The following is a 12,971-nucleotide window of genomic DNA, read 5'->3' as shown; positions in this document are numbered from 1 at the left end:
GGGCGGTCCACGTACACAGACAGGAGATACGCTTCCAATTTATGAAATGTGTCAATCCACACTGACTCTGAGACATACCTCACATGAGATATCCATCAGGCCCCCATGTAGTTTAAATCACTCAAAGTTCAAGCTTTGTATATACGTTCTGAATGATACCTGTTATGATTGACCAAGGCAACACTACATTAATATATTCTCCTTTTTTAATAAATCAGCATTATGTTCAGATATCTGTTATTTTATTTTCAAATTTGGATGGAAACTCTTGATCATTTGCAGTTGAAGTCAGAGCAGACGGTATCCTTGATGTGACTAAAGATGGAGTCACTGGCTCAGTAAGATTTAACATGAAATGCACAAACAGATTCACTACAGGAGCCACTTTGAAAAGAGTCAACAGAGGTTTTGTCTTTTAAAGTTCATGAGAGCCTGACTAAAATCAATGAATCATTAAAAAAAAATTCCCTTGGAACTGAGATGAAACTAATTTTGTTTCCTCAGCCAAGACGTAGTCAGGCCTATAAAAGTTCAACTTGTTGTTTTTACACTTTGTTTTTGTACAGATAAGCCATTTTAATAAGAGAACTTTACAGGTGTTGGTAGACAGATTTGTTATAGACAGAGCCAGGCTGTTTCCCGACCGCTGCCAGCCTTTATGCTAAGCTAAACAAACCAGTTGCTGGCTGTATTTAACAGACATTAGAAGAGTATTAATCTTCTTATCTCACTTTTGGTAAGAGAGCAAATGTATTTCCCAATATATTGAACAATTACTTCCATATTGTGAATAAAATTTGTCCACAAAGTAAATGTTAAAACCGGGTGAATTTAGCCCAAATAAATAATTAGATAAAGGATCCAACTTTCATGGGGAAAAATGAAAAAATAACTCCCTTTGTCTTTGTTTTGACATGAGTTTTATTTGAGCTGAAACAACCAAAACATCTGTTTCTCACCGAATCCTATTCAGTCCTTTCGTTGGTTCAGATATTCTTTAACTCATATATAAGAGAATGGAGTGAGAGTCTGGCCAGCCAGGGAAAGCCAGCTAGGTGTGAGGTGAGCAGGTCACAGACAGCCTGCGAGCCAATCACAGTCTGACAGACTCAACCCCCCCCCCCCAAACAGACTGGAGAATCCATCTAGAAACCCGGAGCAACCGGCGTGGGCTTTCTAGAGGAACGCACCAGACAGGAAACCACATGATACGTGTGCTTTAGTGTCTGCTGCGTGTGTCTGTGTGAGAGCATGTGTGTGTGTGTGTGTGTGTGTGTGTGTGTGTGTGTGTGTGTGTGTGTGTGTAGGTGTTTCTCTCTCTGTTATACACATAAACTCGCTGTGGTGTGGGACGGCTGAGGTCATCCGAGTGGAGAGAGACGGCCTCATATTGTGACCGTGCTTGTTTAATGGAAGTCAATCAGGGAGCAATATTTCAAGCCAAGATTCCTCACTTTATTGATTACTCAAAGAGTTTTCAAGGAAAGTCACATTAATGCCAGATGTTCCATTTCTCATTTTAGCATGAGAATGTTGATTATTAAAGAAACTACCAATAATGACACTGAATTCAAACTCGTCCAAACTTTGAATCCTTATATGAACAGAAGTCCCGAAGTAGTAAAACATTATATCTTTTGCATCAACTTCCATAAATAGACCCTTGATAGCACAGCCCACCGTTTGTTCGTACTGGTCTTCTGGCCAAACGCTCATCTGCCATTGGTTACCAATAAAGGTGCATATTTCCTCATTTTGCCGGGAAGGAAATTAAATTGCAACAATTGTGCTTTGGTTTCGAGAGGAACCTGCTTGCCTTGCCTGCTGGAGAACTTCCTCTGCTGGGAGATTGTATTTCTCTCTCTGCAGCGTAGAATCAAAGAGGGATCAGAGGGGCTGCCGAGGCCAAGTGGGTTCAGATCTGGGTCTCTGTGTTGTCTGTCCCAGACTAGAGCTGCAGCTAAAGATTATTTTCTTTATTGATGAATCAATTCTTCCATTCTTTTGATTACTCCTTTTGTTGACCGTTGCTGCTCATTATCTCCAGTGTGTTTTTGTACTATTTGTGTTGAAAACTTGGCTAAAACCTTTTTTTTTCTTTAAGATTAAAACTAAGTTAAAGTTATAGAAGAGCAACATATCTTAACATTTGAGAAGCTGGAACCAGAACATTTTTAGACAAATGAACAATTACCAATCAGTGGATTATCAAAATTCTCATTCCTTTTGAAAACGGCCACAATGACAGAGAAGATACGAGTCAGGTTTGTCCGAGTGTAATAGAACAAACAGCATGCTGGAAGCTTCTCTGTATCATTGAGACCATTCAAAATTTCCTTTTTTATTTGCAATTTGTGTATTTAAGATTTCCTAAGGAAGCACATTTGTCCATCTGACCAATGTTTGAAATGGATCCAACATTGATGCCCAGAGAGACACCTTCTCCCTGTCCTTGATTCTTCCCGTCTGTCTGTCTCTCTGTCTGTCTGTCTGTCTGTCTCACCATCTCTTCCTCCGCCGGCCAGCCCGCCTCTTCGTCTCCCCCTGTGTCTCTCTGGCTATAGAGTGATGATTCAGGGCCTATTGTGAAGTCAGCAATCCGATACAGAGCCAGCCCGAGAGCAGGGAGGGGGAGGTGGACAAAAGAGGGAGGAGGGAGGGATAGAGAGAGTAGAGGGGGATGAGAAACAGAAGGTATTATGGATGTTCTCATAGCCAGGTCCATGCTGTCTGGAGCCCCGGGGCGCTTTGGCACCCTTACCTGTCCTCTGCTTTACCTGTTGCTCTCATTTTCTGTTTTGGCCTATATGGTCTCTGTGTCTCTTTGTCTCCCCCACCCCGAGCTCTCCTTTTTGGTCTCCCTGCCTGTCCCTCTTTTATTCTTTACACTTACGTACATCCTTCTCTCCCTCAAGCTGCCTTCCTTTTTCGCAGACATATGGTATTGCGAGTGATTTTATTAGGAAGATGATATGAAGTGTTTCGAGGCCTGGTATGATGGAACAGCTTTTGAGACACTCAACACCCGTTGACTCTCCTCGGTGCGGAGGGCAGCAGCAACTTCTTATACTATTGAATCTGAGAGCAGATGGCATGTGAGGACATACCTTTTTGTCTGCTGAATGTCTCTCCGTTTGTCTTTTTGAAGGATATCTACCTTATGGCGTACCTCTCACACACACACACACACACACTGTGATGTCATGAGCAGCATTATTTAACAGGCAGCTGGGAGGCCATTCATCATTTAATTAAAAGCGTCTGAAAGGGATCTGAGGCCTAATGAGATTAGCTTTAATTATTGATGCGGCTGCTGCTGCCACAGACACGCACTTACACACAGGCTCATGCGCACACACACACACACACATACACACACGCACTCCAGTTATGACCAACAGGGACACTCAGACTCTCCTAGAGTTAAACTCTTAAAACACAAACATGTTCACTCTTTTTGCTTTTGAATTATGTGCCCTTTTACCTGATCCTTTTTCCCGACACACACACATCTCATTGATTTCGGTGGTATGAGGAGGTGCTCAGGGGGGTGGGTTGCGGTATGGGGACCGAACGGGTGGGGGGGGGGGTGCGGTAGCTGCGGTCGGGTTGAGGATGAGGAAGGGTGAGGAGGAGGAGGGGGGTTGCAGGAGGATGGTGTTGTGTTTCTTCAGGTCTCACACAGCAGCAGAGAGGAGCTCAAACTGTTCTAGTCCACTCACTCTTTTCTCCGTTTCATCGAAGCTGAATCCTGCCAGAAGACATTGAGTCCATATGAAAACCAGTGGATGTCTTTTACACGGCTTTTCTCACCTTTTTATTCCCGGTGTCATATATATAGCCTCGCCGCAGCTCTTTATCGTTTATGACAGCACCATTTCATCGTTTTATCAAATGGAAATATTCTAGATTTCATATTAAATTAGCGTAACATACTGCTGCACAAGCGTTTGAAATAAAGTTCTGACCTACGTTTCGCTGCACAGCACGAGTTTGTCATGTTTGTTGTACCTTGAAATGCTCCAAGCCAATTATAGATTTGTCATAAATATCTCACATCTTATCTTATAATTTCACAAACAGTTTTAGTTTTAGGTATATGTTTCTGTCACAACTTCTATCTTGGTGACTAATCTGTGCGATGACCTTTACAGTCTGGAGAATCATTATTAATTATTTAGGGCTGCTGATTTTCAGTTAATGTATTAATCATTGTTATAAATATATTGTTATAGAAGTGTTAATAAGTATCAAGTTATTGTTTCCCCACTAAACTACTTCTTTCAGTTCACTCTGCAGTCATCTGTCCCAGTGTGTTACCATACCTTTAGACAGTTCATATTGAGCTGTTCAGTGCCACTGATTAGAGTGATGTTCTGGAGTGCTTCTGTATGTGTGTGGGTGTGTGTGTGTGTGTGTGTGTGTGTGTGTGTGTGTGTGGGTGTGTGTGTGCGTGTGCCTGGTCAGCCATAGACTGGTTTAGGTTTCTCTCAGTTGTTTTTTTAATCACTCTCATCAGATTAGTTGAGCAGGGGCAGTCGAGGCCAAACGCTTCACAATTAACAGCGCAGAACCAGCCCACACACACACACACACACACACACACACACACACACACACACACACACACACACATCCATCAGTGTCTTTTCATTTGTCTCTATTGAGTAAAGCTGCATTAAATCATGTCTGTGATCCCCTCACTCTCTGAGACAATGAGGAGCCAATTTAAATGGCAGATATGGAGACCACCAGGACGGTGAGGAGGCCTTAGTCACTGTTCTCCTCTACTGCTCTTCCTCCCCGAACGTGCGTATTCACTACAAGTTGATTAGATAAAAAAATTATCCTTGGGATTCTAAAATTAGAAAAGTGCACTGACCACTCTTTATAGAGAGATGAAAGCACAATGTATGTATCTAAGCTACTTGTTATAGCTTAGAATTGAATTCCTTGCCCTGTAATCAGAAGAAATGAACTGTTTGAAAATGGAATTTCTGCTAGAATGCAAGAATGCAATCTCAAACTGAAGAATCAAACGATTATTTTGGAAGGTAAAATTGATTTCACAGAGCAGAGGCTTGAGGTTTCTTTTTTTTCCATATCAGTTTGTTGTTGAAGCAGCTGATGTCATCACATTTTTTTTAATATGAGGGTTTACAAGTGAGCTGTGACCACAGTAATGGTGGCTTTTCCGTTTCTGCATAGAACCCGGATTCGTATATATATATATCGCTGAATTTCCTAATCAAGTCTCAGAATCTGATGAGTCACAGAGAAGTGGGCAGCAGCCTGGAGCCCAGACTCTTAGCCGCAGATTGTCTGTGGGGCAATTACTTTAACACAATTGATTGCATTGTTATTTTGGAAATGATCCACTCAAGTGCCAAATCTTGACTGAGCCGCTTTCTAGTCGAGGAGCCCTGCCTCGAAATCTGTTTTTAATTCGTTGAAAGTTTCTGTTGATCTAATGCTTACATGTTGTATATTCTTAGTTTATGTTTTTTCTTTGTTATCAGCAAATCCCATGAAAATAACCAAAAGCAACAATGAATCGGTGAAGACTGTGTTTCCTGTTTTAGCCAAAGCCTGATCAATCTTATCTTCCATTTACATTGATTTGGACAATCATGGTTGGTAGTCGTCCCCTCTGACAAGTGAAGGTAGTCAGTGTGAATAAGTTATTCAGTCATAAAGTGAAATATAATGTGTTAATTAGTGGTCTTTATAGGGGCTGGTTGGCGCCAGAACCAGGCTAGTTGTTTCCTCCTGTTTCCAGTCTTTATGCTAAGCTAGGCTAATAGTTGCTGGAAGTACTTTCATATTTAAAGGACGTTAAGGGAGTGGTATCAGTCTTCTTATCTAACTTTCAGTAAGGAAACGTAAAATCAGAAACAAACCATTCCCCTAAAGAAGAAATCTGTATTGCTTTTGCTATTAGAGCCGCAAGTAAAAATTATTTTTAGTATGGATTAATCTTTTGATTGAGTATTTGGGCTATTAAATATTAGGAAATAACTATCACAAAAACTCTTGGTCTAGTGTTTAAAGCACATAATATATAACATGTCACGTCCACGATGGTTCGATCAGTTTACGAGCAGTCCCTCACTAAAATATATTGTTGTGTATATTCCTTTTTCAAGCAAACTCATGCACCACATATACGCCTTATCAAATTCACTGTGACTTCTTTCTCTGTCCAGAGTGCCGTAACAGCTCTGTGCTTTATAGCTTTGGGCGACCGATGCTGCGTGTTGTTCTCTCCTTTCTCAGATTGTTCGCATTGTCTCGGGGGTTCAATGTAGAGGTCAGCGTCTAGTTTTAGCTCTATTTTCGTCTTGAAGACAAAGGTTCAAAGACATGTAATACTTTACTGTGTGAATGTACTTTCTTTTCTGAACCCTTCAAATTGTGAGCAGGCATCTCTTGGCAAATTCATGTGAGGCAGGTAAAACCAGAGAGAGAGAGAGAGAGAGAGAGATTTTTGGAGAGTACCTTTTTGCCCAAACACCTCCTCCTCCACCTTTTCCCTGCTCCACAGACTCACCCTGTTCTTCTCTTTCACTCCCTCACTCCTTTTTTTCTTTTATAGCTTCCTACTACACCTGAAAAAGGGGCATTTTTGGACGCATAAAGAGAAGGATAGTTTTACACCTCCCCAGGCCGGGGGGAACTGGGGTGTGTAGGAGGAGTGGTGGAGGGAGGCGGGGAGGGAGGGAGGGAGGAGGCTAGGCACAATGTATTTTACATGAAAGGAAGGGGATAGAGTTACCACACCGATAACCACTCATACAAATGGGGAGAGCAGAGAGAGCTTTGAGCAGGGGACAGGTAAACGTGTGAGACTTTGTGTGTGTGTGTGAGTGTGTGTGTGTGTGAGAGAGAGAGAGAGAGAGAGAGAGAGAGAGAGAGAGAGAGAGAGAGAGAGAGAGAGAGAGAGAGAGAGAGAGAGAGAGAGAATGTGGAGGATAGATAGAGATGGAGGTTGTGTTTGTGTGGTGAGTAACATCCTTCATGAATGTGTTTTGTGGTTGACACACACCAGCCGATCTTAGAGACAGGGATGGCTGGATGATCATGTTGCACAGGTGTGTGTGTGTGTGTGTGTGTGTGTGTGTGTGGTGTGTGTGTGTGGTGTGTGTGTGTGTGTGTGTGTGTGTGCGTGCGTATGTGTGGATGCTTGTGCATTTCTTTCCTCATGATTACTCCCAATGAATCCTGTTATGTGTTATGAAGTCTACACAGCTATCGTCTTTGTCATGTGCCTGTTCCTAGCCACGCTAGCTGTCTCTCCCTGTTTCCAGTCTTTATGCTAAGCTAAGCTAAGCTAACTCATTTTAGCTAAGCCAAGCATTAGCTTCCTATATGTCATACAAACAAGAGAGTGGTATTGATCGTATCATCTATCTCTTGATAAGAAAGCAAGTAAGCATACTATTCCATTAAACTCAGATTTAATAAGGCTCATTCATCATTCAATACTTAATATCTATGTTGTAGAATTAATTGGTTAAAAATACATTTAATAAATATATTGATTTAAGATAATTAAATGCATTTTTGTAGATATAGAATTTAAAAAAATGATTTGCACTTTGGAATAATAGAAGACAAATTCAATAAAGACAGCAGAGTCTCCGTCTGTCTTACTTTTTGCTGAGTGGAAGATAAGCTGCTGTTGTTCCACTTGAAGAACAAAGTTGTTCTCGAGGGCCTCTTAAAAGGGAGCGAGGCACCTCAGACCCTTTTGAAAACCTCCTAAAGTCAACAAAAACCAAAGCCGAGTCCTGTCACTTATCTGTCTAATATACCGCTTCTATTGCTCGGTTCACTGCTCTGATGTGCCCACGCTACGCTACTGTTTTGTTTTGTTTTTACTGTTTTTTTGTATTTCATCAGACGTGTTTTGGGACACCTCCCTTGCTCCCTTCTCCACTTGCTGTGAAAATATTTCATCGGGGGATGTTTTTGGACAACCCCCTCCTGATGGGCGTCCTGCCTGGCTAATAATAAAGTGCTTGAGTTGTCAAGCGCTTCGGCAACACCCTAATCTCTTCTGACAGCTAGTCCTCCACATACGCTCTCAAGCGTCCCCGCACACAAGCGTATGTCGGCATGCACGTATAACACACTTTCAACAGACATTTGCACTGATGTACACACACGGGTTCACAGACAGTCTATCAATCAGGCTGTTCATTGGTGACCGAGCTAAAGGTGGCTGGTGCACGGTTGGAGACAGTCGCCCTGTTCCAAATTGGTCTCTAGGCCTGTGTACATACGTACTGCACCCTTCTCAGCTGTTTTCCTCTGCATCGTAGATGTACAGTAACATTCTAACTGGTCTGTGCTGTTAAAGGGTATTATAGTGGGGTCTAAGTGGCCGTAAAGAATATCCCACACCTCAATATTCATTGTATCAAAATCCATTACTACATAAGGATATTTAGTTGTTTTTTTTATGCTAACATAAAAAAGGAAATAAATATCGTTTAGATTTTTACTCTTTTTTTCCCAATACATAAGTGACTTTTTGCCACAATTGGATTAGATTTAAATCAGTACAACTCAGTGACATTGCCATTTAAACAGCACAAAGAAGACTGAGATTAAAAGTGGTGCTTAAAAACGTTATGGTAAACCAGAAGCGGCAGAATTTCCGACAACCTTCGTAAAATAACATAGATGCTTGGAACTGCAAATCCCGTCTGTTCAAGATGCTTTCTTTCTCTGTACTATTCTGATGTGCGTTTAAAATCAGAATGGGTGTGAGGTTAGTAGCCTAAGAAAAGAAAGATGGTACAATGCATGCCTGAATGATAACTTTAGGAGTTCCCTTAGGTGGAAAGTAATTCCACTGAAAACTGACTTACTATAAAGACAAGTTTGCGGCAGTGTGGTGAAGTTAGCGACGGTATATTTTGGACGAGAATGGACAGACGTCGACGCTGGTTTAAGTGTGCGGTTTGGGCGTGGGCCTCCCCTGACAACACCTTGAAGACCAAAGCGAAAGAGTGCCATCTTCAGACAGAGGCAGCTGAGAATCCACCTAGTTGATACTACACCCTCTATCCATCCCTCCAGCTCAGCTACACTTCACATATAACGCACACATCCAGCCCCAAACTAACTCGGACTGAATGTGTGTGTTTGTGTGTTCAGGTGTACATGTGAGTTTGTGTGGTGTGGTGTGGGTGAGTTTGGAGGGGTGTGAAGTTTATGGCCTGGCCTGTACTTTCTACTGCACAGCAAGACATTGACATCACAGCCACACCACATCTCCATTTACCGCCTTAGCTTTGCGGACTTAATCACGCTACAGCTACCATCTGCAGGATTTGAGTCACACACACGCGGATGTTTTTAATTTTGGGGGCTCTGACTTTTGGAGTTATGTTATATTTTCAGACACGGGCTGGTTGCAACGTGGAATTCAGTTTATTTGTGTCTGAAAAAGGCTACATCTGTTACATTTAAAAAGTTCTTTGGCTTTAAATGAAAGCTTGAGTGAGTCTGTAGTGAGTGACAGCAGAGAGAGAGAGAGAGAGAGAGAGAGAGAGAGAGAGAGAGAGAGAGAGAGAGAGAGAGAGAGAGAGAGAGAGATGATGAGGGGGAGGAGGAGAAGAGAAAAAGAGGGGGAGGAGGCAGAGGAGGAGAGAAACAGGACGAGTGAAATGTTCCCCATTACTGGAGTAGAGGAAGACAGGAGCTGTGCATGGATTGACCTGAGGAGACAAGCGTAGTTTCTTTTGCCCGTTTGTGTCTTTTCTCCAGCCGCTGCACGTTTGTTCGGAGAGAAAGAGCAAGAGAAAGAAGACCGCAGTTCTACTAGAAAGTAAAAACGAGAAAAACCCGACACCTGGAGTACAGAGTGAGAGGCAGGTAGATAGAGACGAGTTGAAGTTTGGAGGAGTGTGCGTGTGTTTCTGGTTGTGTGTGAGGCCAGCACGCCTGTGTCTGAGGGGAAGCCAGTGGATCGTACAGCTCTGTAATGCTTTGTGGAAGTATAGGACTGCTACCGGACCTGATTACACCCTGAGGTAAGAATGTATCGCGTGTGTTTTATGCTCAAACTCCGTGCTGTAATTTATTTAAATCAGTTGTAGTGTTTTCTGTAATGTGAGGAGATTTAATATTCTATTTTGCTAGTCACACTGGAGGAATACATGCTGCTGTATGTAAAGGAAAGATGAAAATTGCTATTCAACATTTAAAAAAAATGTATTTAATTTGTCTGAATGGATGCAATTTTCAGAGGATCTGAAAAAATAGGGTTAGTAGGTTATGATGAAAGTACTGTAATTGTTTCAGGGTATCATTCCGAGTTAAATTAGTTTACTCTTTAAATATTTAAAAACAATTTGTGTAAAATAAATTGAATTTCATAAATTCTTCTTCATGCTTTTTACCTTTTATAATTGGACAGTTTTTTAGTTTTAGATTATATTTCTGAATTGTCATTATTCAATATTTTAGATATTCTTCTTACTTTTTGTGCAACATTTTAGGTTTTATTTAGGAATACTGATCTGTTGTTGAATTTATCTAATAAAAATCTCCCTCATAAAATATGATAATTTAATATGAGACACGTAACAATTAAAAATCATGGCTATGCAATTTTTTTCTTGATTATCAAAATTAATTTTCTTAACTTTATTAATTCAATGCTCCTTTTACATGAGCACAAAAATTGTAAAAAGAGATTTTCTTAAAGCCCTCATATACCAATTGTGTCTCTGTGTGTCTGTGTGTCTGTGTGTGTGTGTGTGTGTGTGTGTGTGTGTGTGTGTGTGTGTGTGTGCAACTCTATGCATGGTATCAAATGACCCATTGCAGATGGGTTGGGTTATTACCAGAAACACAGAGCTATTCTTCATTCTACCCCTCTGCTCTTCCTGTGCAGTGTCTTTGCAGTGTGCCAGAAACAATACCACAAACCTTGTCGATGCATCTTTTATGACAGCTTGTTAAAAGCAAAAAATACAGCGGGGGGGGGGGGCAAAAGAAGGAAACACATCTAGGACCTGAACTAAGACTGCTTCTGCTTATTTCTGATTCACACCAACTGTTTTCTTAATACTGGGGTCAAATTAGGCCTCATGTTATCATTACAGCCATTAGATGATAAATATCATACGTTAGTAACAACACAAACATAGCAGTGTGTAATTCCCTTAAATAAATCATTGTTATCAGAGCTAATTACCTGGGGTACCTGTATTTATCCCTCGGGGATTCCCCTGGCCGGGGCAGGTTGTGTTCCAGACCGGTCACCCGGCCAACCAGGTCAAAGGTCACCTATTTAAATGGCTCAGATGACACAAATGGGTCCTTCAGATATTGTGGTCATCTAAGAGTACGCTTAGAGGCCCTTTGTTTTGTTATTAGAGATGAAATTGGGCCTGTTTTACTGCTGGATACGGAAGAAGCGAGAATGACGCAGAATATCTGAATGCAGGAGTTAGTGAGCATGAAGAGTTTTGTTGCTTCATTATTATTGTATGACAGGTTTTCATCAGCAGGGTAGTTTTTAGGGGTCTCGATTGGATCATAAACTTTTGAGTATTGGTCTTGATGACTCTCTATTGAGGACAGTTAATAAAACAAGTGAAAATCCATGCATGGAATTGTATTAAATATGGAGTGTTTTTCATGGACGCAGATAAAAGCAGTGAAACATTGAGAGACGTGAGAGACTCCGAGAGGCGGACACTGAGAGAAAGTGTGCAACGGATAAAGCACAATGATAAAAGCTTTTCAGGATCAAAGCCCTTGTGTGCTTGTGTTTTTACAGATCGTGTTGAGACAGAAACAGACAGACAGTTGTGTGTTTCTGTGTGTGTATGTGTGTGTGTGTGTGTGTGTGTGCACATGCGGGCCGTGTGCGCACCCTCGTTTGGATGTAGCCCTACGTGTGCGTTACATGTGGCTTGCAGTTTCTCACGGCCACGCTGTTGATGTCGTGACTGACAGCCTTGTTAAATTTCAGTAAAGCATGAAACGTGACATGAAAGTGGCTTGTGTGTGAGTGTGTGTGTGTGTGTGTGTGTGTGTGTGTGTGTGTGTGTGTGTGTGTGTGTGTGTGTGTGTGTGTGTGTGTGCGTGTAAAGTGATCCATACGAGGGCACCGGCTAACCTTTGAACCCTGTCTTAAACAGCTAAGTGCTGCTTCTTATTCGCTCTCAGCAGGATCCTCTAATCAGAACCATAACACCACATCGCACACTACCACACACACACACACACACACACACACACACACATACACAGATGTCCTAGTTTCAAAATACCTGGAGTTTGGTGTCTGCTTGGCCAAGCACTTTCTCTGTACACTTACCTGTGATTGCGATAATGTGCAAATGACTCGAATATATGCTGTCTGGGTGAATTTGACCGTGTGTGTGTGTGTGTGTGTGTGTGTGCGTTTGTATGTGCATTTCCATGTGCGTGTGTGTGTATGTGTGTGTTTGGCACCTCGCGCGTGCCCTACACCTCGACAGTGTGTTGACACAGTAATTATAGGGCAGCTGGTACACATTGGCCCTCGCTCCGCCCTGCATTTACTGTTCTAATTAGTTCCTGTTCCAAATAAGAGAGAGGAATTTTAATAGAGAACCGCTGGTCGGCCGACGAGCGCCGTATACCCACACACACACACACACACACACAAACACACACACACACACACACAGCAAACGCACATGAAATCAGCCTGTGTGTGAGTGCGGTGAGTGTATGCTACAGTGGAAAGGCATTGAGGCTGAAGTGTGTTTTCTTAATTCTTCTTCTTTTTTTTCTTTTTTTCTTCAATGATGAAGGAAAAGTTCCAGCACGCAGTGATTTGCCACGACCAAATGTCTCGGTTACCCTCCAAAGTCCAGGCTCAGTTTAGTGTCTATGGTGACGCGTTTAAGGGTGAGGAGTGAGCCCTGTGACCTAACACGACCCCGCCGTGACCCTCCAAC

General features: G+C 42.0%; 1 protein-coding gene across 4 annotated transcripts in view; it reads left to right on the top strand.

Moving 5' to 3' along the window:
* eya4 (EYA transcriptional coactivator and phosphatase 4) overlaps nt 1-12,971 on the top strand; it is a 40,518-nt gene that overhangs the window by 7,258 nt on the left and 20,289 nt on the right. The gene's annotated exons all lie outside the window — the stretch shown is intronic.

This window comes from Cebidichthys violaceus, unplaced genomic scaffold, assembly GCF_023349555.1.
Source record: "Cebidichthys violaceus isolate CVI_PGR_0920_01 unplaced genomic scaffold, fCebVio1.0.p SCAF_14, whole genome shotgun sequence".
NCBI lineage: Eukaryota > Metazoa > Chordata > Actinopteri > Perciformes > Stichaeidae > Cebidichthys > Cebidichthys violaceus.
The sequence above is the reverse complement of the archived record's forward strand: the minus strand, read 5'-3'. Positions and strand labels throughout refer to the sequence as shown.